Source organism: Schistocerca nitens, chromosome 11 (assembly GCF_023898315.1).
Source record: "Schistocerca nitens isolate TAMUIC-IGC-003100 chromosome 11, iqSchNite1.1, whole genome shotgun sequence".
Taxonomy (NCBI): Eukaryota; Metazoa; Arthropoda; class Insecta; order Orthoptera; family Acrididae; genus Schistocerca; species Schistocerca nitens.
The window spans coordinates 88217751-88243612 of record NC_064624.1 but is presented as its reverse complement, the minus strand read 5'-3'; the positions used below and the strand labels follow the sequence as shown (position 1 = coordinate 88243612).

Sequence of the window (25862 nt, the reverse complement as noted above, 5' to 3'; positions counted from 1 at the left end):
CGTTCAAGCACTGACAAATGATGTAATGTAAATTGTAAATTGCTCGATTACTAGAATCGAACACAACTGTCAATAGGTGCAGTTAAGTGTGTGAGTAGTGAGTTTGTGTGTGTGTGTGTGTGTGAGAGAGAGAGAGAGAGAGAGAGAGAGAGAGAGAGAGAGAGAAATTGGGAGGGACGGGGGGGGGGGGGGGGTTCACCCTTAGTTATGTGGGATTTGAAGAAGGGAAGAGAGAGATATAGAACTAAAAGTACTGTTTAATTGAACTTTCCCAAAAATTTTGTAATGCAGGCTACATTCGATATTTGCTTTTCACCAGGATAATGTGTCATACTTATAGGTACAGCCCGTATTTGCGTGCTGCCTATTGTGGATAATGAAGTCATAAATATTGTTTGATATCACATACAGTTGTACTGTTGTCCATAAGCATTGCCATCATACCAACTTAAATGCTTTTTGAAAGTTTAGAAATAATGTGTTCAGCTGTTTGGCCCAATCTGTGGCTCTCACAATGTCATAAGAGAAGAATGAAAGTTGGGTTCTGCACTGCTGATCCTTCTGGAATCAGAGCTGGTTGACACAGAGAAAGTAATTCTGTTAGAGACAGCCATTGTAATGCTACAAGACATAATGTAGGGTAAGTTCATATGACTCTGTTGTGGACTTGGACTGGTTGCCAAACCACAAATGGGGTCTGCTTAGCAGCACGGTCACGCACTCTCCTGTCAAAATTGTGTACAAAATGGTTCAAATGGCTCTGAGCACTATGGGACTCAACTGCTGAGGTCATTAGTCCCCTAGAACTTAGAACTAGTTAAACCTAACTAACCTAAGGACATCACAAACAGCCATGCCCGAGGCAGGATTCGAACCCGCGACCGTAGCGGTCTCGCGGTTCCAGACTGCAGTGCCTTTAACCGCACGGCCACTTCGGCCAGCAATTGTGTACAGTTAGTACCAATTGTTCGTTGGTAGGACTGAGGGTGTTGCTCAATGTGTAGTTGCGTATGATGCCTAACTTTGCATTTTTTATTTTAGTTGTGATTGAGCTCCCTTTAGTTTGGATTAAAGTTAATGTTAACTAGTGACTTTTAATATCTAGTGTACAGAGATACAGGTTTAATTCTTTTTTCAGGCGTATTGTAAGGCAGAAGAGCCTGTGCTGGTCTCACTTGTCCCAGTGCTTCTCAAAGAAGAACATGTGGTAAGTTTTGTTATTGAGACATTTGCATTTGGTAATGAATTGGCTTAAGTGGAGACAATAATGACCCATGATGTATCTTAGAAGATAGATTGAAGCATACATTTTAGATAGATGTGTTAAATCTCTGACACTGTGGACTGGAATACACTATTTAATATATCAAAAAAATTAATCAATTTTTGAAAATATAATGTAATTGAATAGGTAAAAAATCCTCTCACCAAGTGGCGGCAGGAGGAAACATGTACAAAGATATTGAAATCTGCAAGCTTTCAGAGCCAGTGGCTCATTCTTCTGGCAGAAGAGTTGAAGGGGATGGAAAGAGGGGTGAAGGAAAAGGTCTGGTGAGCTTTAGGCACCAGAGAGGAGACGACACTGATTCCAAAAGCCTGCGGATTTTAATACGTTTATATTTTTCTCCTGCTGCCACTGCTCGGAATGCACTATTTGGAATTCTTAAGTTGTCACGCATAAAATACAGGGAGCGAAAAGAAATGTCTTGTACAGAAATAAGACTGCAGCTGTAAGAGTCATATTGCTGCAGCGCACCTATCACGGACTGCTGGCAGCCGAGTGTCTGCCAGCTGCACAAACCACGGCAGGGCCGAGAAGTCGGCAAGTAGATTGTGTTAAGAGGGCATTGCCAGTGGCCGCAACAAAACGACACTTGCTGCACGCTGTTAGCATTGGCGTTAGGCGATTGAGGCTGTGTTCCGCTTCTGTGACCCGGCCGAGCAGCCAGTCGAAAAGCTGTAGTACTCTGCACACCGAGGATTTAAGTTCGTGCTATGGTAGCAGAAGGCAGTGACATTGCCAGTCCGGAACTGTCGAATTCACCACAGCCGCTGCCGTCCAGTTTGCCGTCCACTGCCACTCGCAACTGAGATGTCGCACGCCCCAGGAACGGTCTCCGCCAGCTTGGCGTATCAAATGCGTTGCCACAGTTGCGAGCAAATCGTTTCTGAAAAACAGAAATTTTTAATTTTGAATATTAATTTAAATCTTTGGGAGTCTTTTGTGAACGTCTTTATATGAAGTATAGCCTTGTATGGAAGAGAAATTTGGACGGTCATCATTTCAGGCAAGAGGAGAAGAGCTTTTGAAATGTCATACTACAGAAGGCTGCTGAAGATTAGTGGTAGTGGATAATTAGTGAAGTAGTTCTGGATCAAATTAGTAAGGAAAGAAATTTGTCACATCTTGGCTAAAAGAGGATGTATGCTGGGGCATCAAGGAATTGTCAGTTTGGTGATGGAGGGGATAGGGTTAAAATTGTAGAGGAAGAACAAGGTTTGAATACACTAAGCAAACTGAAGTGGATGCAGGTTGTTGTACCTATACTGTGATCAGGAAAGAGGCTTGCCAAAGATAGACTTCACGGAGAGCTGCCTCAAACCAGTCTTTGTGCTGAAGACCACAGCAGTGTTGAAACCCTAATTTTGTATGAAAGGTCAAATTGAGTGAGTTCGCCATAATGTTCCAAGCTATAGTGTAATTAGTGGCTGCTTAGAATGTGTGAACTGTTTCAAGAAGTGTTTAGGCCATACGGTATATAGTGCCGCACTTAATGCTGGAAATGGGTACTGCACTCAAACATGGTGGCAACAGAAGTACACATTAATGGTCACACAGTAAAGGTAACACTGTTTGTAGCATCTTCCACTGTGTAAATGTAAAACAAACTGTTGGCTTGTTTTATGAAAATGAAAGTTGCTACTTACCATATAGCGAAGATGCTGAGTCGCAGATAGGCACAACAAAAAGACTGTCACAAATAAGCTTTTGACCTACAAGGCCTTTCTCAGAAACACACACACACACACGACTGCGGACTTTGGCAGCTGAAGCCACACTTATTCGTAATATATCATTAGTTCTGAATTTTACATTGTTTGATGTTGGCTTACCCCCCCCCCCCTCCCCAATAGTGTTCATAAGGAGTTGTCCTCTGGGAGAAAGCACGTAAAATAAATAGCTATGGGCACCCATATGGGGTCATTCTATGCCAAACTATTCATGGGCCATCTAGAGCAATATTTTCTAACTGCCCAGAGTCCAACCCCTCACCATTTCAGATTCATTGGTGACACCCTCATGATCTGGACTGAGGGTGAGGTCACCCTAGCCACATTCCCCCAAAACCTCAACACCTTCCTCAATGCTAACCTCCACCTCAAGGATAGCTTCATCAGTACCTCTGTCCATACCAAACCTTCCAAACACTGACAGTACCTCCACTTTGACAGCTGCCACCCATTCCGTACCGAGAAATTGCCCGCGTACAGACTAACCACCCGTGGTCATCCCATCTGCAGGGACGAGCAGTGCCAGAGCAAATACACCGAGTATCCCACCGAGACCTTCGCAGACCGAAATTACCCTCCCAACCTTTTACAGAAGCAGATCTCGCATACCTTGTCTCTCCAACCATCTACCACCTCCTACTTACTCACCATCTGGCTACAGAGCAGCATTCATCTCGTGCCTCGGTACCACGTACGACTGGAGGAACGGTTTTGACTACCTCTCACTGTGCCCTGAAATAGACCTAGAGGTAAGACCTATCTCGTACATTCTCCCAACCACATACTCCGGTCATACATCTTCTACCCCATCAGAGGTAGGACTACCTGTGGAAGCAGTTTTTCTGAACTGCGCAGGTGGGAACTCTGCCTGCAATATATCCTATTACCGTAACCCCCCTGGCCTCAGCCTTCATTAGTCCCTGTCCTCCACTTACCTATCCCCTTCCCTGCTCTCACTCCAGCAATACACGGTCTTCTATTCCACTAACACACCCATTAGTCACTAGTCTTTTTCCCCATCTCTTCTTCTCTCCTCCTTTCCCAATCGCCTCCCCTCCCATCCTCCTCCCCCCCTTTCCCCACTCTCCACACATACAAACCTCCCAACTGCACCTAAATGCCCTACCCTATCCCCACTGCGCCCTTGCAAGCTCCCACAAGCAGCACACCTTCCCCCACCCCACTCTGCACCCCATGCCGCCTCCTTACCAACACAACTGGATAGCTGCTCCTGTCGGGCGCATATACGACTCAGCTCAGCCACAGTGGCCACAGGTGGCAGAGAGAGAGAGAGAGAGAGAGAGAGAGAGAGAGAGTCCGTCCGTCCATCCGTCCGTCCATCCTCTAGTCCTCTGTATGGCTTTTCACAATATTGTTAAAATAAATAATGTTTTTATTCAGGAGAAATGAGCAGCAAGAATATTGTGTAAAGTAGATAGATGGTGGTGCCCCTTGCAGGGGCTGGTTTACGGATCTCGAAATTCTTACACTCACTTCCTGGTACATTTATGTCACAACAATTTTTGTTGCTTATAATAAAAATTTCCTTCAACTGAAAAGTGATTTGCACAGGTTCCTTTGGGTCTAGTATTCAGAGTTAAGTAACGTACTCTGCTGCAAAGGATTTCAACATATACTACAAACAGAAAGCAAAGATATTTGGGCAGGAACATTTGGCAGTTGATAAGAAAATGGAAAACATTCCTTGTTGGCCATTCCTTCTAAAATTATCTGAATCTGTAGATTTAAGAATTGAAAATTCATATTAGCTACATGACAAATAACAATGTTCATAGGAATCTACATCTACATCCAGATTCCGCAAGCCACTGTATGGTGCATGTTGGAAGGCATGCTCTACTACTACTAGTCATTTCCTTTCCTGTTCTAGCTGCAAATAGAGCGAGGGAAAAACAACTGTCTATATGGCTCCATGTGGCCCCTAATCTCTCTGAGCTTATCTTCGTGGTCGTTACAAGAACCGTACATTGGTGGCAGTAGAATCGCTCTGCAGTCAGCCACAAATGGTGGCTCTCTAAATTTTCTGGATAGTGCTCGTCGAAAAGAACGCTGTCTTCCCTCCGGTGATTCCATTTGAGTTCTTGATGCATCTCCATAATACTTGATTATTGTTGAAACATATTAGCAACAAATCTAGCAGCCTGCTTCTGAATTACTTCGATGTCTTCGTTTAGTCCGACCTAGTGCAGATCCCAAACATTCGAGCAGAGCTCGAGAAGAGGTTGCACTAGTGTCCTACATGTAGTCTCCTTTACAGATGAACCTCACTTTCCTAAAATTCTCCCAATAAACCAATGTGGACCATTCGCCTTCCCCACTGCAGTCCTTATATGCTCATTCAATTTCATATCGCTTTGCATTACGCCTAGATATTTAACTGACATGAGTGTATCAAGCATCTCATTATTTGTAAACTGTGGGTTTGTTTTTCCTACTCATCTGCATTAACTTACATTTTTCTACATTTAGAGGTAGCAGCCATTCACCACACCAACTAGAAATTTAGTCTGAGTCATCAACTATCCTCCTACAGTCACTCAACGATGGCACCTTACTGTACACCACAGCAACATTAGCTAACAACCGCAGACTACTGTCCGCCAAATCATTTACATATGTAGGAAAACAACAACTTTCCTGTCACACTTTCCCGGGGCCCTCCTGTCTCTGATGAACACACATCATCAGGCACAATGTACTGGGTTCTGTTACTCAAGAAGTCTTTGAACCACTCACAAAATCTGGGGACCTATTCCGTATGCTCGTACCTTCATTAACAGTAGGCAGTGTGGTGCCGTGTCAGATGCTTTACAGAAATCTAGGAGTGTGGAATGTTGCATGACAAACAATTTTGTGTTTTAAACAGCACTGTTGTGACCTCTCTGGTTATCTCAGGGTGACTGATCATAGGTGTACACTCTGGTGTTTTGCTGAGTTGTCGTTTCCATCTCGTGCACAATATTTCAACAACTGGACGAGCCTTCTTCCTTAGGTGCTGTGAGTTTTACTGTTTTGTGCACTTGCTGGGTGGACTCCACTCCACACAGTCTGGTTGGAGTCTGGGAAGTGAGTAACAGCAAAACTCATAGCATCCGTGGAAGACGGCTGCGTGAGATGTCGAAATATTGTGCATAAAATGTAACTGACAACTTGGCAGAACGGCCGGTAGCACACAGTTACAGATTTTGTTCTTAGGATCTGCAGCTGTTTTCTTTTAAAACTGACAGTGTAATCAACTAAATGCACTCACAGAAACAGCAAGTGTCATATCGTGAAGCACCAGTCTGATACTTGTCAACCTTCACAGTGATGTTTATCATGTAACAGTTATTTCGTGATTAAAATTTCATTCCATTTTGAACTTAGTCATCAATAAAAACTTATCTGGTTTTGATGGTGTTCCAGTAGAGTACTAAAGATTTATTCTCATAAAATAAGCCTCGTATTATTGGAAATATGTAATGCATCAACTGAGTCAAGACATTTTTCCAGAGAAACTGAAATACACCATTGTTAAACTCCTCTTTAAGTAAGGTGATAGGAGAGGTCAATAACTGCTGACCTGTTTCATTGTTGGCATCATTTTCCAAAATGCAGTGTAATACCAGCAGCTGCCAGTCTTGTGATGGCTTTTGTTACCACTGGAAAGTTGGCATTGGTGATGCCAAGTTTCCAGACAAGGGGTGTGTGTGTGTGTGTGTGTGTGTGTGTGTGTGTGTGTGTGTGTGTGTGTGTAAAGACCTCTTTCACAGTTTTGGTAGCACTTGATTCATAGCTATTGAGCTCACAAAAGATTACCTTTCTTTTAGTGTGGATCATCCAGTAATATTCAGCAGCATTAAGCCAGGAATCCAATCATCTAAGCACAAGGTGGGGGAAGGAGGGGCAGTGAAGGTGCTCGTTCCTTGGATTTCTGCACCTGTAGCAGGACGTTCACATTAATTGTTGTGCCACAAGTAATTAATTTTCCTACATCGGACCAATTTGATCACACCTCTTCTGCAACTCTGCGTAACGCATGCACGAGTCAAATGACATAAACCATACTGCGGTAGAGAATTTGAAGCCCTCAGCTGCTTTAGCCGCGTATGAAGCACCATCTGTTGCCAGAAGCAAAACATTTTCTCTGCTCACATCTTGTCACAGTAGCTTCACAGAGTTGTGAAACAAAATGGCAACTGTTGAAATTTGTACTCTCTCTCAAGAGCTTCACGCATTAGGAGGAACATTTTTCCAGGCGTGTCAACTTTCAGAACACCCCATAACATCTGCAACATAATGTCCACCCACATTGGTACCTTTGTATAGGGACGTTGATCTTTAGTTCAGCAACACAATTTTTTTTTTAGCTTCTCTTCATAGCACACTGATAAATAGTTCTTTCTCAATATAGATTAACCTGGAACAGGATGTTTTGTGTACTTCTCAAGAACTGTCTGAAATGTGGATTCTTCAGCTTCTCAGATGGGATGTTGCAAGACACCATCATTTCACCTGTCTTTAAATGTTTGTACAATTGAAGATGAACCTGTCTGCTCAACTAACAGCTTTTGTCTGCTGCCATTTTCAGCACTTCTCTTCACACAGCTGCTGTATTTGGTGGTATTACAGTGCTGTTGCACATTAAAGTGCTGTTCTGCACTAACTTTGACTTCACTTAATTAACAAAATAACATTTCCCCACCAGTGCTGAAGAACTTATCATCAAACTCACAAACGAAACCTTGCAACTCCATGCTGATGGACGGCTTTTGTTGAACCACTTGAGTTTATATTCTGACTGAATAGTGTGACCACGTGTGCGATGTTTATCATGTCGGGAGGTGCCTTTGTTAGTTTTGAGAACGTTTTGTTGGCCCCACCCAACAGTGTCTTACATCAGCAAACTGACTAGTGTGTAATGCTACTTGTCTAATGTTGTTGTGGTCTTCGGTACAGAGACTGGTTTGACGTAGCCCTCCATGCTACTCTATCCTGCGCAAGCTTCTTCATCTCCAAGTAACTACTGCAACTTACATCCTTCTGAATCTGCTTAGTGTATTCATCTCTTGGTCTCCCTCTACGATTTTTACCCTCCACACTGCCCTCCGATATTATATTGGTGATCCGTTGATGCCTCAGAACATGTCCTACCAACCGATCCCTTCTTCTTGTCAAGTTGTGCCACAAATTCCTCTTCTCCTCAATTCTACTCAGTACCTCCTCATTAGTTACATGATTTACCCATCTGATCTTCAGCATTCTTCTGTAGCACCACATTTCAAAAGCTTCTATTCTCTTCTTGTCTAAACTAATTATCGTACTTGTTTCACTTCCATACATGGCTACACTCCATACGAATACTTTCAGAAAAGACTTTCTGACTCTTAAATTTATATTCAATGTTAACAAAGTTCTCTGCTTCAGAAACACTTTCCTTGCCATTGCCAGTCTACATTTTATAGCCCTGACCATCATCAGTTATTTTTATCCCCAAATAGCTAAACTCCTTTACTACTTTAAGTGTCTCATTTCCTAATCTAATTCCCTCAGCATCACCTGATTTAATTCGACTACATTCCGTTATCCTCTTGTTTTGCTTTTGTTGATGTTCATCTTACATCCCCCTTTCAAGACACTGTTTATTCAATTCAACTTCTCTTCCAGGTCCTTTGCTGTCTCTGACAGAAGTGGTATGTCATCGGTAAACCTCAAAGTTTTTATTTCTTCTCTGTGGATTTTAATTCCTTCTCCAAATTTTTCTTTTGTTTCCTTTACTGCTTGCTCAGTATACAGACTGAATAACATTGAGGATAGGCTACAACCCTGTCTACTCCCTTTCCAACCACTGCTTCTCTTTCATGTTCCTTGACTCGTATAACTGCCGTCTGGTTTCTGTAAAAATTGTAAATAGCCATTTGGCCCCTGGCACCTTCAGAATTTGAAAGAGACTATTCCAGTCAACATTGTCAGAAGCCTTCTCTAAGTCTACAGATGCTAGAAACATAAGTTTACCTTTCCTTACCGGTAATCTATGTTAAGATAAGTCGTAAGTCGTAGGTCAGTATGCCTCACAAGTTCCAACATTTCTACAGTATCCAAACTGATTCTCCCCAAGGTCGGCTTCTACCAGTCTACTAAAGTCGTGATAAATTAAGCTTTGTAGTCATTGTTGTGTTTATTTGTGGCATTATAATCTGAAACATTGTCATGTGAGCAACATTTTCATGTTTTTATTCGTGTGTCCATATAAGATACAACAACGTTTGGCAAACGTTGGCGGAAATATAACCTGTTACTGAAAAAAATATGTAAATATGACTTTGGATGCATAATAGAAGTACATTTATCTATACTATAACACCTGAATTTATGCAAAAATTGTTGTTAAATTCACCATGAAGTTCAGGAAAAAATATGACGTCATAAAAATGTGGGCCCTTGTTATGATTACTTGAAGTGAAAAGTGAAGTGTCAAAAGTATTCAGTAATGTACCACAAGGAGACAGAGATTTAAACCTTTTAAACATAATTTCCGTCATGTAAATTTCATACACCACGAAAACATTATAAATCTGACATCTGTTGTAAATTTTTCCAGCTTGATGAATCGCCGGAGGAATTTGAAGTTGGCAGTCACCCATTGCTAATAAATCTGGTGAGTCACTGAGTTTTATAATATTTCAGTACTTACGACTAGAATACAAGTTGCAATAAGCTCAGTAAGAAGGCCTGACTGCAACTCATTTTCTCAATGAAATTGTGGTTCTGTTGTTTGTCTTCTTCTTCTTAGTTCTTCAATCGTCAGGTTGGTTGTCGGCAGTGCACAACGCTTTTCTTTCTTGGGCCTTCATCTTGAGAGTGGTATGTGGTGCAGTCGTTACTGTCCACGATCTAGGCAAAGTATTCCAGTCTCGGTCTGCCGCTTGTGTTCTTATCTCATTCTGTACTCCAAACAAATGCCTTTATGAGGTCTTTCCTGAAATGTCTGTCTATGCAGCTGGGTGTGAAAAGGTTCCGCAGTTTATAAATATTTTAGCATACAGTCACTAATATTAGGAACAAGTCCAGAGCAATGTGTTTCGAGAGTCGAGCTCTCATCATCAGGCTGTCTAAGTTAACCCTACATAAAATGCACTTCAGAAGCACTGGAGGTCAAAATATAAGATTATTCAGACATGGAGACTATCATCTTACTTTAAAACTGGAAGCACCAGATTCCCTGCATCCTTATCTGCAAATTCTTCAAAACATTGTTTATGTAAGGCAGTAAACATCAGTCACACCAGCTGCCTCTCAGTGCACATCAGAGCTGCACACCTGTTTATAAATAAGTGGTGCCTTAAAAGCAGCACTTCTAAGGATGTGTGTTAACATGGATAAGGAAGCAGGGAATCTGATGCTACCACTTTTCAAGTATGAAGGACTTCGTAGCTTAGTAATTTTATTTGTTTTTCTATTTTTACTTTGAATGTTTTTGAAGTGCATTTTATGTAGGATTAATTTTGAAGCCGGATGATGGCAGCTTGACCCCAAAAACATGTTGCTGTGTATTATGTTCCTAAAATTAGTGGTTGTATGCTAAAATATGTATAAAGATTGCCTTAAAAATAGCTACCTTTGGTGTTTAAAATGGACAATATTAGAAAGTTTCTTCTCTTGTTAAAATCAGTCTTTGTGTGATAGATTTGGCTTGCAATATTCTTCTTTGATCTTCTATTTGATGTAATTTTACTCCATCAGTAGGTGAAGGATTCGGTGGTTTACAGTTGCTCACTGAGCTTTGAGCAGTGATATTTTGCTTACTCACCACAAAGATCTTTTTTTTTTAGCTTCATTAATTTCCATGTTATAAGAAAAACTGAGTGTGGTTCCATCTGGGCCAACATCACTTCTAATTGAAGGGACTGGTGGAAGAAAGTGCTAACTCACAATAGCATAATTTGGGTTGTTACATGTTGTTCGATTAACCCTTTTGTTACAGCAGTCTGCTTCGCTGAGCTGGTGCCACTGATCGGTGCAGCGTGCCGTGAATTGTGCACATTGCACGTCAGTAAGATGATGTGCAGGTTACTGTATTTAAGTCTTACATAACAATATATTTGGAGATTTTATAAGTATTATAAGAAAAGCCATTTAGGGTCATTTGAAAGATTCTTAATAATGTGATTCAGTATGATAAATTTGAAAACAAGGTTCAACACACAAACCCACATTACAATTTTTACACTTGTACTTAGATTCTCATTTTCTGTCATTTGCACTTCAAACAACACACCTTCTATTTCAGTTTTTTCCTACTGGTTTGTAAACCGAAGAAAAGTGTCTTTCTGTTAAGCTCAGTGGATGATTATTGCCTGTTCAGTGTTGATATTTTATGCTTCGATGATACTCTTCCAGTATCTCCCTAATTAACTGCAATTGAAGTTTTGCCATGGATACCAGTTCTTTCCTTTTGTGTTTATAAAGACAATAGGCATTCCACACACAAATGTCCAGCAAATGAAAGAAATGTTTGCGATGCCATTGCAGAGATTTGAGTGTTGATTCCACAGTGCTTATAACCGTGTCAGCTTTATCAACTGCACCCATTGAATTATTATAATCCAATATGCATACAGGTTTTTGGATAACTTTTACTGTATCAAATTCATCTGAGTGCATGGTAGAAAGCATATAGACTTCTTTTTTATCCATCCACTTTTTGAATATTAAATTTTTGCACGATTGACAGGTTGCCTGTCCTCATTTTAATCGTTCACCAGTTTTAGGCATTCCTTTCCTTCTCTTTCTTATGGTCCCGCACACATTCGTGCAATTATTGTGTAGCTTTCTAAATAAAGCTGCACTGAAATACCAATTATCTATGTGAACGGTATGGCCCTTTCCTAAATAGGGCTTTACAAGTGCTTCAACTATCGCTCCTGACTTTCCAGTATCCTTATTTTTGGTATCCACCAGGGCAGATGATCCCATGTAAACAATTAAATCTTGTACAAATCCTGTCTCACAATCACAGAGAAAAAAAGATTTTATTCCAAATCTGTTTCTTTTTGACGGGATGTATTGTTTGAAAGTCAGCCACCCTTTATAAAAAAAAAAAGTAAACTTTCGTCTATGCACAGCTTTTGGAATGGCTGAAATGACTGCCAAAATTTTTTTTTGTAATAAATCAGTGATGATGATCTGTATTTTGTATAACAATCATTGGTAGAACCGACATCATGGTTGAAATGCAGCATTCATAGTAATTTGGAATAGTGGTCTCTAGCCATTACTTCTCCAAAAATATTGCTTCACAGAAGTTTGTCTTTACTCCAGTACTCTACTAAATATAATTTCTTGTTCCACGTCATTCAAAATGATATGGCAAAAAAACATAGTTTGGCTACTCCAGTTCCTTCTAAATTGTTTGTTACTATTATCTTGCTGAGGCCAACAGTGATTTGTTTCATTTGCAATTAACTCTACGAGATCTTCAGAGGTAATCACATTTCTGTTTTTTCCCTTGGTCTTAAGAATGAAAGCTCTCTTCAGCTTCTATCTGTTCCTTCCACAGAGAGAACTCCGAAAATAAAATTACACTGCATAAATAGCGCAAACGTAAGTGCAGCATTTATGTGTTATTCTGAGAAAATAATTTAGTTGAAATACATAAGATAACGTAGTAGGTGAATATGGATTGGGGCTAAGAAATGAAAGAGGAAGCTGCCTGATAGAATTTTGCACAGAGCACAACTTAATCATAGCTAACACTTGGTTCAAGAATCATAAAAGAAGGTTGTATACATGGAAGAAGCCTGGAGATACTGACAAGTTTCAGATAGATTATATAATGGTAAGACAGAGATTTAGGAACCAGGTTTTAAATTGTAAGACATTTCCAGGGGCAGATGTGGACTCTGACCACAATCTGTTGGTTATGAACTGTGGATTAAAACTGAAACTGCAAAAAAGTGGGAATTTAAGGAGATGGGGCCTGGATAAACTGACTAAACCAGAGGTTGTACAGAATTTCAGGAAGAGCATAAGGGAATAATTGACAGGAATGGAGGAAAGAACTACATTAGAAAAAGAATGGGTAGCTTTGAGAGATGAAGTAGTGAAGGCAGGAGAGGATCTAGTAGGTAAAAAGACGAGGGCTAGTAGAAATCCTTGGGTAACAGAAGAAATATTGAATTTAATTGATGAAAGGAGAAAATACAAAAATGCAGTATATGAAGCAGGCAAAAAGGAATATAAACGTCTCAAAAATGAGATCTACAGGAAGTGCAAAATGGCTAAGCAGGGATGGCTAGAGGTCAAATGTAAGGATGTAGAGGCTTATCTCACTAGGGTTAAGATAGATAGACTGCCTACAGGAAAATTAAAGAGACCTTTCGAGAAAAGAGAACCACTTGTATGAATATCAAGAGCTCAGATGGAAACCCAGTTCTATGCAAAGAAAGGAAAGCAGAAAGGTGGAAGGAGTATATAGAGGGTCTATACAAGGACGATGTACTTGAGGACAATATTATGGAAATGGAAGAGTATGTAGATGAAGATGAAATGGGAGATACGATACTGCGTGAAGAGTTTGACAGAGCACTGAAAGACCTGAGTCGAAACAAGGCCCCGGGAGTAGAAAACATTCCATTAGAACTACTGATGGCCTTGGGAGAGCCAGTCCTGACAAAACTCTACCATCTGGTGAGCAAGATGTATGAGACTGGCGAAATACCCTCAGACTTCAAGAAGAATATAATAATTCTAATCGCAAAGAAATCAGATGTTGACAGATGTGAAAATTACTGAACTATCAGTTTAATAAGCCACAGCTGCAAAATACTAACACGAACTATTTACAGACGAAAAACTGGTAGAAGCGGACCTCGGGGAACATCAGTTTGGATTCCGTAGAAATGTTGGAACACATGAGGCAATACTGACCTTATGACTTATCTTAGAAGAAAGATTAAGGAAAGGCAAACCTATGTTTCTAGCATTTGTAGACTTAGGGAAAGCTTTTGACAATGTTGACTGGAATACTCTCTTTCAAATTCTAAAGGTGGAAGGGGTAAAATACAGGGAGCGACAGGCTATTTAGAATTTGTACAGAAACCAGGTGGCAGTTATAAGAGTCGAGGGGCATGAAAGGGAAGCAGTGGTTGGGAAGGGAGTGAGACAGGGTTGTAGCCTCTCCCCGATGTTATTCAATCTGTATATTGAGCAAGCAGTAAAGGAAACGAAAGAAAAATTTGGAGTTGGTATTAAAATCCAGGGAGAAGAAATAAAAACTTTGAGGTTCGCCGATGATATTGTAATTCTCTGAGACAGCAAAGGACTTGGAAGAACAGTTGAACAGAATGGACAGTGTCTTGAAAGGAGGCTATAAGATGAACATCAACAAAAGTAAAACGAGGATAATGGAATGTAGTCGAATTAAGTTGGGTGATGCTGAGGGAATTAGATTAGGAAATGACTCACTTCAAATAGTAAAGGAGTTTTGCTATTTGGGGAGCAAAATAACTGATGATGGTCGAAGTAGAGAGGATATAAAATGTAGACTGGCAATGGCAAGGAAAGCGTTTCTGAAGAAGAGAAATTTGTTAACATCGAGTATAGATTTAAGTGTGAGGAAGTCGTTTCTGAGTGTATTTGTATGGAGTGAAACATGGACAATAAATAGTTTGGACAAGAAGAGAATAGAAGCTTTCGAAATGTGGTGCTACAGAAGAATGTTGAAGATTAGATGGGTATATCACGTAACTAATGAGGAGGTATTGAATAGGATTGGGGAGAAGAGAAGTTTGTGGCACAACTTGACTAGAAGGTGGAATCGGTTGGTAGGAGACGTTCTGAGGCATCAAGGGATCACCAATTTAGTATAGGAGGGCAGCGTGGAGGGTAAAAATCGTAGAGGGAGACCAAGAGATGAATGCACTAAACTGATTCAGAAGGATATAGGTTGCAGTACGTACTGGGAGATGAAGAAGCTTGGACAGGATAGAGTAGCATGGAGAGCTGCATCAAACTAGTCTCAGGACTGAAGACCACAACAACACACACAATATAACACTGAGCAAGTATTATCCGCTCTCTAATAATAATAATAATAATAATAATAATAATAATAATAATAATAATAATTTCCCGTGGAGGCCCGGGAAAAGAATAGGCCTCCGGTATGTTCTGCCAGTCGTAAAAGGCGACGAAAAGAACAAACCACTAATAGGGCTAACCCCCCTTTTAGTGTGATTAGTTGGTTCAGGACAGAACTAAAGAAGCCTCGGACAAGCGCCGTCATGGCCGGGGACGGCGCTTGAACCCTATGCCCGCCCACAATGGTAACGACACTGCTAGCCAACTGGAAAATGATTTAAATCCAAATAGAGGTGTTTTGCAGGATATGCTTCCTGCAACCACCCTAGAAGGAAAACAAAGACAGAGGATGAGATGGTCAGATGAAGTTAATCGACACCTCATGTTCTGTTATTACCAAGCAACAAACCTAGGAACCAACACAACTGGATACAGATCACAAGTATACACAACATTTATTACCAGATACCCAGAATTAAAATTTTTAACAGAACAACGTCTAGCTGATCAGATTCGTGTAATAATAAAAAAATAACAGGATACCCCAGTCAGAATTAGAAAACATCAAACAACAAGTACAACAAATACTGGAACAAAATAATGTGCAATTAGAAGAAGAAGAAAATACAGTAATGGACTCAAACATCCCAGAGCAAACAAACAAAGAACAACACGCATCAATTAAACAATCAGAGGAAAATGAAATCTTAAGACATCCACCAGCACAAGCACAAATAGAACACGAAGTGACACACATGTTAGATATAGAAGAAAAATTTCAGTTGACATATATAGAATACAAAGACACAAATACAGACATTAGACCATTCTTGCATAGACCACCAAATAGCCCACAAGTCGAAACAACAATAAAAACTATCAACACAATCATACACAACAAAATAAATGAATACACAACTATGGAAGAGTTACAACTACTGGTTTATGTAGGAGCACTCACTACACTAAATATACACACTAGGCAGATATCAGAACAAACCAACACACAGAAGAAACCCACAAAGCCAGCATGGCAACACAGGCTACAGATCAGAATAGAAAAACTGAGAAAAGACATCGGACAGTTAACACAATTTATAAGAAATGAAATATCAGACAAAAAACGAAAAAGGTTAGGTAAAATCTCACAACTAGAAGCAATAGAGCAATTAGATGAAAAGAAGCAAAAATTACAAGCTTTGGCGAAACGACTCAGAAGATACAAAAAAAGTGAAAATAGAAGGAAACAAAACCAAAGATTCAACACAAACCAAAAGAAATTTTACCAAACAATAGATAACACACACATAAAAATAGACAATCCACCAAACATAAGAGACATGGAACACTTCTGGAGCAGCATATGGTCAAACCCGGTACAACATAACAGGCATGCACGGTGGATACAAGCAGAAACAGATACATACAAGATGATACCACAAATGCCTGAAGTGATAATTTTGCAACATGAAGTCACCCGAGCAATTAATTCTACGCACAATTGGAAAGCCCCTGGAAATGATAAAATAGCAAATTTCTGGCTAAAGAAGTTCACCTCAACACATTCACATCTAACTAAATTATTTAACAGTTACATTGCAGACCCATACATATTCCCTGATACACTTACACATGGAATAACTTATCTGAAACCTAAAGATCAAGCAGACACAGCAAACCCAGCTAAATATCGCCCCATAACATGCCTACCAACAATCTACAAAATATTAACTTCAGTCATTACACAGAAATTAATGACACATACAACACTGAACAAAATTATAAATGAAGAGCAAAAAGGCTGTTGCAAAGGAGCACGAGGATGTAAAGAGCAACTGATAATAGATGCAGAGGTGACATATCAAGCTAAAACTAAACAAAGGTCGCTACACTACGCATACATTGATTACCAAAAAGCTTTTGATAGTGTACCCCACTCATGGTTACTACAAATATTGGAAATATACAAAATAGATCCTAAATTGATACAGTTCCTAAACATAGTAATGAAAAATTGGAAAACCACACTTAATATCCAAACAAATTCAAATAATATCACATCACAGCCAATACAGATTAAGCGTGGAATATACCAAGGAGACTCATTAAGTCCTTTCTGGTTCTGCCTTGCTCTGAACCCACTATCCAACATGCTAAATAATACAAATTATGGATACAATATTACTGGAACATACCCACACAAAATCACACATTTGCTATACATGGATGATCTAAAACTACTGGCAGCAACAAATCAACAACTCAACCAGTTACTAAAGATAACAGAAGTATTCAGCAATGATATAAGTATGGCTTTTGGAACAGACAAATGTAAGAAAAATAGCATAGTCAAGGGAAAACACACTAAACAAGAAGATTACATATTGGATAACCACAGCGACTGCATAGAAGCGATGGAAAAAACGGATGCCTATAAATATCTAGGATACAGACAAAAAATAGGAACAGATAATACAAATATTAAAGAAGAACTAAAAGAAAAATATAGACAAAGACTAACAAAAATACTGAAAACAGAATTGACAGCAAGAAACAAGACAAAAGCTATAAATACTTATGCCATACCAATATTGACCTACTCATTTGGAGTAGTGAAATGGAGTAACACAGACCTAGAAGCACTCAATACACTTACACGATCACAATGCCACAAATATAGAATACATCACATACATTCAGCAACAGAAAGATTCACATTAAGCAGAAAGGAAGGAGGAAGGGGATTTATCGATATAAAAAACCTACATTATGGACAGGTAGACAATTTAAGAAAATTCTTTATAGAACGAGCAGAAACTAGCAAAATATACAAAGCAATCACTCATATAAATACATCGGCTACACCACTACAATTTCATAACCACCTCTACAACCCTTTAGACCACATAACATCAACAGATACGAAGAAAGTAAATTGGAAAAAGAAAACACTTCATGGCAAGCACCCGTATCATCTAACACAGCCACACATCGATCAAGACGCATCCAACACATGGCTAAGAAAAGGCAATATATACAGTGAGACAGAAGGATTCATGATTGCAATACAGGATCAAACAATAAACACCAGGTATTACAGCAAGCATATTATTAAAGATCCCAATACCACAACAGATAAATGCAGACTTTGTAAACAACAAATAGAAACAGTAGATCACATCACAAGCGGATGTACAATACTAGCAAATACAGAATACCCCAGAAGACATGACAATGTCGCAAAAATAATACATCGACAGCTTGCCTTTCAACATAAACTTTTAAAACAACAAGTTCCTACATACAAGTATGCACCACAAAATGTACTGGAGAATGATGAATACAAATTATACTGGAACAGAACCATTATAACAGATAAAACAACGCCACATAACAAACCTGACATCATACTCACCAATAAAAAGAAGAAATTAACACAACTAATCGAAATATCCATACCCAATACAACAAATATACAAAAGAAAACAGGAGAAAAAATTGAAAAATACATCCAACTGGCTGAGGAAGTCAAAGACATGTGGCATCAGGATAAAGTTGACATCATACCAATTATACTATCAACTACAGGAGTCATACCACACAATATCCACCAGTACATCAATGCAATACAGCTACATCCAAACATATATATACAACTACAGAAATCCGTAATTATTGATACATGTTCAATTACCCGAAAGTTCCTAAATGCAATATAACACATACCGTACAGTTAATAGGAAGTGACGCTTGATCAAGGTCCGCGTCACTTTCCATTCTCAACCAGACTTAACGTCTGAGAAAGTAAAGAAATAATAATAATAATAATAATTTTATTGTCATTCGGCCATTACAGCAATAGACAACGTCAGATACATACTAAAACACAATTAGATTGAAAGAAACAACAGGTTTCTTGTTAACATTATAGTATTATATTACAGTTGATAAATTCTCTTATGTCATAGAATGGGTGGAGGACTAGCCAGTCATGAATTGTTTGTTTGAATAATAGTTCAGGTAATTCTTGAACAGATTGAGGAAGATTATTAAATAATTTGTACCCCATGATTTCGTAGCTGTTGAGTGACTTTGACAACCTGTGGTAAGGAATATAGAGGCACCTATTCCTTCTTGTATTGTGGCTGTGTACATTTTCTCTGGTTTTTGTTTCTGGTAATTTCTTCTTCGTATAAATTAGAACATAGTATATGTACAAGTTTATAACAGTCATGATTTTCTGTTCACAGAACAATGGTTTACAGTGTGCCTTATATGCAGAACCAGTAATTATCCTAATAGATTTTTTTTGCAGTATTAATATGTCATGTACACAGCTAGAGTTCCCCCACAAAATAATTCCATATGTTATTATACTCTGAAAGAATGAAAAATAGGATGTTCTTACATATTTTTCAGGAACACAATCCATAAGTCGCCTTAACAGGTAAATAACTCTTGACAATTTACCACTAATATATTGTACATGTTGACCCCAAGATAATTTATCATCAATGTATACCCCCAAAAATTTGACATAACTTGGATCATCTGACAGAAGCTTGTCTCTAAGACTACAGACCATCTGCTGTGTTTTGTTTTCATTCAGCAGGAATCCATTTGCCTTGAACCAATAGGATGCTTGGTCAATTGTCTTTGCTGCACAAGTTTTAAGGCTATTGAAATCCACACTAACATGAAGAAATGTTGTATCATCTGCATACAACACAGTGGTGGACTTGATAAATGACGGCAGATCATTTATCATTATCAGGAACACAAAGGGGCCCAGCACAGATCCCTGCGGAACACCTACCTTGACTTGCTCTATACTCGACATTTCTCTCCCTACACAAACAACTTGCTTACGATTCTGAAGATATGATTTTATTACTTTAAGGCTGTTATGTCTAATGCCATAGAATTCCAGTTTTTCTAGGAGTGGCTTATGATTTACACAGTCAAAAGCTTTGCTTAGATCACAAAATGTGAGTTGAGCATAGCCCTTATCCTCAAACACTTGATGTAAGTATTTGACTACAAAGTCTATAGCATCCACAGTAGACAACTTTTTCCTAAAACCATACTGAGATTCACTAATTATTCCTAATTTTTCAAAATAGACAGATAGCTGTTGGTAAATTACACATTCCAGTATTTTAGAAAAAGCTGGGACTATGGAGATTGGTCTGTAACTGCAAGGTGAGTCCATATCTCCCTTTTTATATATTGGAATTACCCTAGCCACTTTGAGTTCTTCGGGAAAATATCCTTCAGATATGCATTTATTTATACAGAATGTTAAGGGGTACACAATATAGTCTATTACTTTCTTTAGTAAATTACAGGATATGTCATATATATCTACACTGTCTGAAGATTTCATCCGTTTTACAATGCTTAGGACATGACTAGGTGAGACCTCGGAGAACATAAACGTACCTGTGTCTGTTGGTGTTCTGCAAACATTTTTACAAAGTAACTCTGATGAACTGATATCAGGTTTGATTATAGTATTTCCTACATTTTCAACAGATTTAATAAAGAAATCATTGAATTTTTGGGGACTTATATTAATTTTTTTGCTTCTTACATCTTTAGCAACACCATTTATTAATTTCCATGCAGCTTTGCACTTATTTGTGGAATTATCAATGGTATTGAAATTATGTGCTTTTTTGGCTTCCACGATGGCTTTTCTATACTCATTCCTGCATTTTATATAGGCTAATCTGGCATGTTCTGTTTTCTGATTGCTACATATATTGTGCAACACCATAACTTGGTTTTTCATACTTGATAATTGTTTAGTGAACCATGAATTTTGTCTGTTTGTAGCCCTGTTTGTAAAGCCTTTGTCAGTTAATTTGCATTTCTTTATGGGGATATTGTCATTAAATTGTGTCAGAAATGTTTTAAAAAATCTCTCAAATAATAGTTTCCCTGACAAATCAGCACTAAGACTATAACTTGTGTCACCATGACATTGGTTGAACCAGTCTCTCTCAGCAAGGGACTTACAGAGCTGAACAATTTTGTCATCTGTGACAGGCCTGGTGATTATAACTTTTGGGACAGGCTTAGGAATATTACTATTATCAATACAGAACCTACTTGTATAGTTTAAAGATACAGAGTCATGATCTGAAAATGGAAACGCTGTAACAGCACATGATTCTTCTGTAGTTTTAAAGTTGACAAAAATATTGTCAAGACATGCTTTATCTCTTGTGGGCCTGTCATTGATTGAGTGCAAATTGCACTGTCTTAAAAGGTTTTTCAACTCAGTCACAGTACGTTTATGTGTTGTTATATAAAAATCTGCATTCAGATCTCCACCAATTACTATGTCATAATGCAACCATCTGGTCCCTCTTAGTACATCTAACAGCATGTCCAATTTTTCTAGAAATACATTGATGATACCCTTAGGTGACCTGTAAAGGGATACTATTACTAACTTAAGACTGTCCATAACTATACCAGTGGCTGTACCAGTTCTGTTCCTCACATAAATAATCTAGGTCCAACTTAACAATGGAGCAGCTGAATAACTGATTAATATATATTGCCACACCACCTCTTATATGCAGTTTTCTACAGTAACTATTTGCTACATTACAGTTATCAAGTTTGACAACTGTAAGTACACTCTCAGTAACCCAATGTTCACTCAGACAGAAAATATCAAATTTGTTATCTAGTCCAAAACTGTTTACAATAAATTCTTTATCTATTAGTCCTTGAACATTCAGATAGCATATTTTAAGATCATAATTGTTGTTTATTTTAGACTGAACATTTTGGTGAGGTGTTATGAAATTTGTTACACTACTTATCTCCTGGGCTGCTTCATCTTGCTGCCTTCCACTAAAAAATCATTTAGACGGACAGGAGGTGCTGTTTTCCATCTACACGTAACACTTGATGCTGCTTCTCCTGCTGCAATTCTCATTTCTCCTTTTAGAGATGCTGTAGTTACTGTTGCTGGTGAAACTTCTGCTGTTGCTGCTACTGTTACTTCCTTTTCCACTGCTGCTACTGATAATGCCACTGGTGACTGTGACGCTTTACATGTTTGCACAGATGTAATTTTTTCATCGTAGGGTGTATCTGCAGATGTTTCTTCCTCATATGCTGTTGGTGCACTTTTCTTTTCTGTTGTCATTGGCAGAAAACCTGTTGCAGGTAGCGCTATTTTCACATAGGCATCCACTCCTGCTGTCTTTATCACCTGGAGAATTTCTTTGGCCAGCACTTTCTTGCCTAGGTTGTTTCTGTGCAGTCCATGTCTAGTAAAATGTTCTCTTACTGAACTCGTTGCTTCAATGAAAGTTGTGTGCACAAAACCGCTACAAATCTTCCTGAATTTCCGATTTGTCGCGATGATTTCTTTGTTTACACACGAGTCTTCCGTTAAATCGTGTCTGTAGGGAATGTTTACAACAAATACCTTCGCCTGTGAAATTTTTCCTAGCGATTCTTTCAGTGTTCTTACAGCAAGGCTGCTTTCATTTTTATAGACATCGTTTCCCCCTCCGATTATAACACAGTTGACGTCGCTTTTCACGGAACTTTCACAGTTTTTCAGCACTTCTCGTAGAGGAGCACCAGGTTTCGAAATTCCAATCACTTTATATTCGGACTGCATATCAGACATGATTGTAGCCAGTCCCTTGCCATGACTCGTCGATAATATGAATATTTCTTCCTTCTTCTTCTCTGTTTCCTTTTTTGTCTCGTGTTCAGTTTTATTACAAGTTGTTCTCACACGATTTTTTCGTTTAATAGTATTTGATGGTAACGTGTTTCTGCTGGCACTTTTTTGTTCAACAGATCTTTCCCAGCAGTTACCTGTTACACTGAGATTTTTTGTCCGTGATTCTGAGCTGTCTGCACTTAGAACATCGTATTTATTAATTAGTGGAACACGAAAAACATTGGTATTTAAGACAGGTCGAGAGATTTTCTTAGGCCTAGTATATACACACTCTCGTTTGCCTGTTTGCGTATCTGTGGGAAGGTCCATATAGTCGATCAAACTTTTCAGCATTTCTGCATATTGTCTAGTTTTACTTAAGTCACTTTGCAGTTCTTTCCTCACACTTACTTCGAGTCCAGAGTTGCACATTTCAAATGCAGTTTCAAGACCGTTGCACTCAGTTCCACAGTCACATGTAGGCCTATGTTGACCGAGATTTGCTTCCACGAAACAACAAGAATGATACCATTTATGCGCCACTGCACATATTTTAACACCTTTTATCACTTTTTTTGCACATAGCATACAATTCACTGATGGTAATTTACCGATATTCACGGAGCGATTTGCCACTACATCCATATACGCCGCCATCTTGACAATTATTATAAGCAGGATGCTGGAGAAATTGTGGGAATGGAGACAGTCTGCCCCACTCATGTGTTGTATAATCTGAAAATGGTTGTGGTATGTAAATACAATCCATGTCAGAATGCTTTATGCCATACTTCCAACCTAACCTAAGCCTAGGGCTATACCACAGATCAACCTGTCACCACTACGAAATTTAGAAACATGTAGCATGCTGGGGCAAATCCAGATAAACAATTTAATAAGTCTATCTGACACTGTACGGTTGTTTAAAGTTATATTCTGAAAATATATTGCCAGTCATTGATTACCCTAAATACTTTCTTATCTGTATTTAGATTAATAATACTCAACATAAACACTAATGATTACTGTTGTTGTTGTTGTTGTTGTTGTTGTGGTCTTCAGTCCTGAGACTGGTTCGATGCAGCTCTCCATGCTAATCTATCCTGTGCAAGCTCCTTCATCTCCCAGTACCTACTGCAACCTACATCCTTCTGAATCTGCTTAGTGTATTAATCTCTTGGTCTCCCTCTACGATTTTTACCCTCCACGCTGCTCTCCAATGCTAAATTTGTGATCCCTTGATGCCTCAGGACATGTCCTACCAACCGATCCCTTCTTCTAGTCAAGTTGTGCCACAAACTTCTCTTCTCCCCAATCCTATTCAATACCTCCTCATTAGTTACGTGATCTACCCATCTAATCTTCAACATTCTTCTGTAGCACCACATTTCGAAAGCTTCTATTCTCTTCTTGTCCAAACTATTTATTGTCCATGTTTCACTCCATTTAAATACTCTCAGAAATGACTTCCTCACACTTATATCTATACTCGATGTTAACAAATTTCTCTTCTTCAGAAACGCTTTCCTTGCCATTGCCAGTCTACATTTTATATCCTCTTTACTTTGACCATCATCAGTTATTTTGCTCCCCAAATAGCAAAACTCCTTTACTACTTTAAGTGACTCATTTCCTAATCTAATTCCCTCAGCATCACCCGACTTAATTCGACTACATTCCATTATCCTCGTTTTACTTTTGTTGATGTTCATCTTATAGCCTCCTTTCAAGACACTGTCCATTCTGTTCAACTGTTCTTCCAAGTCCTTTGCTGTCTCTGAGAGAATTACAATGTCATCGGCGAACCTCAAAGTTTTTATTTCTTCTCCCTGGATATTAATACCTACTCCAAATTTTTCTTTCGTTTCCTTTACTGCTTGCTTAATATACAGATTGAATAACATCGGGGAGAGGCTACAACCCTGTCTCATTCCCTTCCCAACCACTGCTTCCCTTTCATGTCCCTCGACTCCTGTAACTGCCATCTGGTTTCTGTTCAAATTGTAAATAGCCTGTCGCTCCCTGTATTTTACCCCTTCCACCTTTAGAATTTGAAAGAGAGTATTCCAGTCAACATTGTCAAAAGCTTTCCCTAAGTCTACAAATGCTAGAAACATAGGTTTGCCTTTCCTTAATCTTTCTTCTAAGATAAGTCATAAGGTCAGTATTGCCTCATGTGTTCCAACATTTCTACGGAATCCAAACTGATGTTCCCCGAGGTCCGCTTCTACCAGTTTTTCCATTCGTCTGTAAATAGTTCGTGTTAGTATTTTGCAGCTGTGGCTTATTAAACTGATAGTTCAGTAATTTTCACATCTGTCAACATCTGATTTCTTTGCGATTAGAATTATTATATTCTTCTTGAAGTCTGAGGGTATTTCGCCAGTCTCGTACATCTTGCTCACCAGATGGTAGAGTTTTTTTCAGGACTGGCTCTCCCAAGGCCGTCAGTAGTTCTAATGGAATGTTGTCTATTCCCGGGGCCTTGTTTCGACTCAGGTCTTTCAGTGCTCTGTCAAACTCTTCACGCAGTATCGTATCTCCCATTTCATCTTCATCCTCTTCAATTTCCATAATATTGTCCTCAAGTACATCGCCCTTGTATAGGCCCTCTATATACTCCTTCCACCTTTCTGCTTTCCTTTCTTTGCTTAGAACTGGGTTTCCATTTGAGCTCTTGATATTCATAGAAGTGGCTCTCTTTTCTCCAAAGGTCTCTTTAATTTTCCTGTAGGTAGTATCTATCTTACCCCTAGTGAGATAAGCCTCTACATCCTTACATTTGTCCTCTCGCCATCCCTGCTTAGCCATTTTGCACTTCCTGTCGATCTCATTTTTGAGACGTTTGTATTCCTTTTTGCCTGCTTCATTTACTGCATTTTTGTATTTTCTCCTTTCATCAATTAAATTCAATATTTCTTCTGTTACCCAACGGTTTCTACTTGATCCGTTGCTGCCTTCACTACTTCATCTCTCAAAGCTACCCATTCGTCTTCTACTGTATTTCTTTCCCCTATTCCTGTCACTTGTTCCCTTATGCTGTCCCTGAAACTCTGTACAACCTCTGGTT

The 25862-nt window shown here is 39.0% G+C and overlaps 1 long non-coding RNA gene across 8 annotated transcripts in view; it reads left to right on the top strand.

The window, feature by feature from the left end:
* Positions 1–25862, top strand: part of LOC126212898 (uncharacterized) — a 1289673-nt gene that overhangs the window by 23342 nt on the left and 1240469 nt on the right. Inside the window, exon 3 of one of the 8 annotated variants that reach the window (XR_007540975.1) lies at positions 1139–1207. The exons of the other annotated variants lie outside the window; for them this stretch is intronic. This is a non-coding gene — a long non-coding RNA (uncharacterized LOC126212898). The remainder of the gene's footprint in view (positions 1–1138; positions 1208–25862) is intronic. 8 annotated transcript variants of the gene reach the window in all.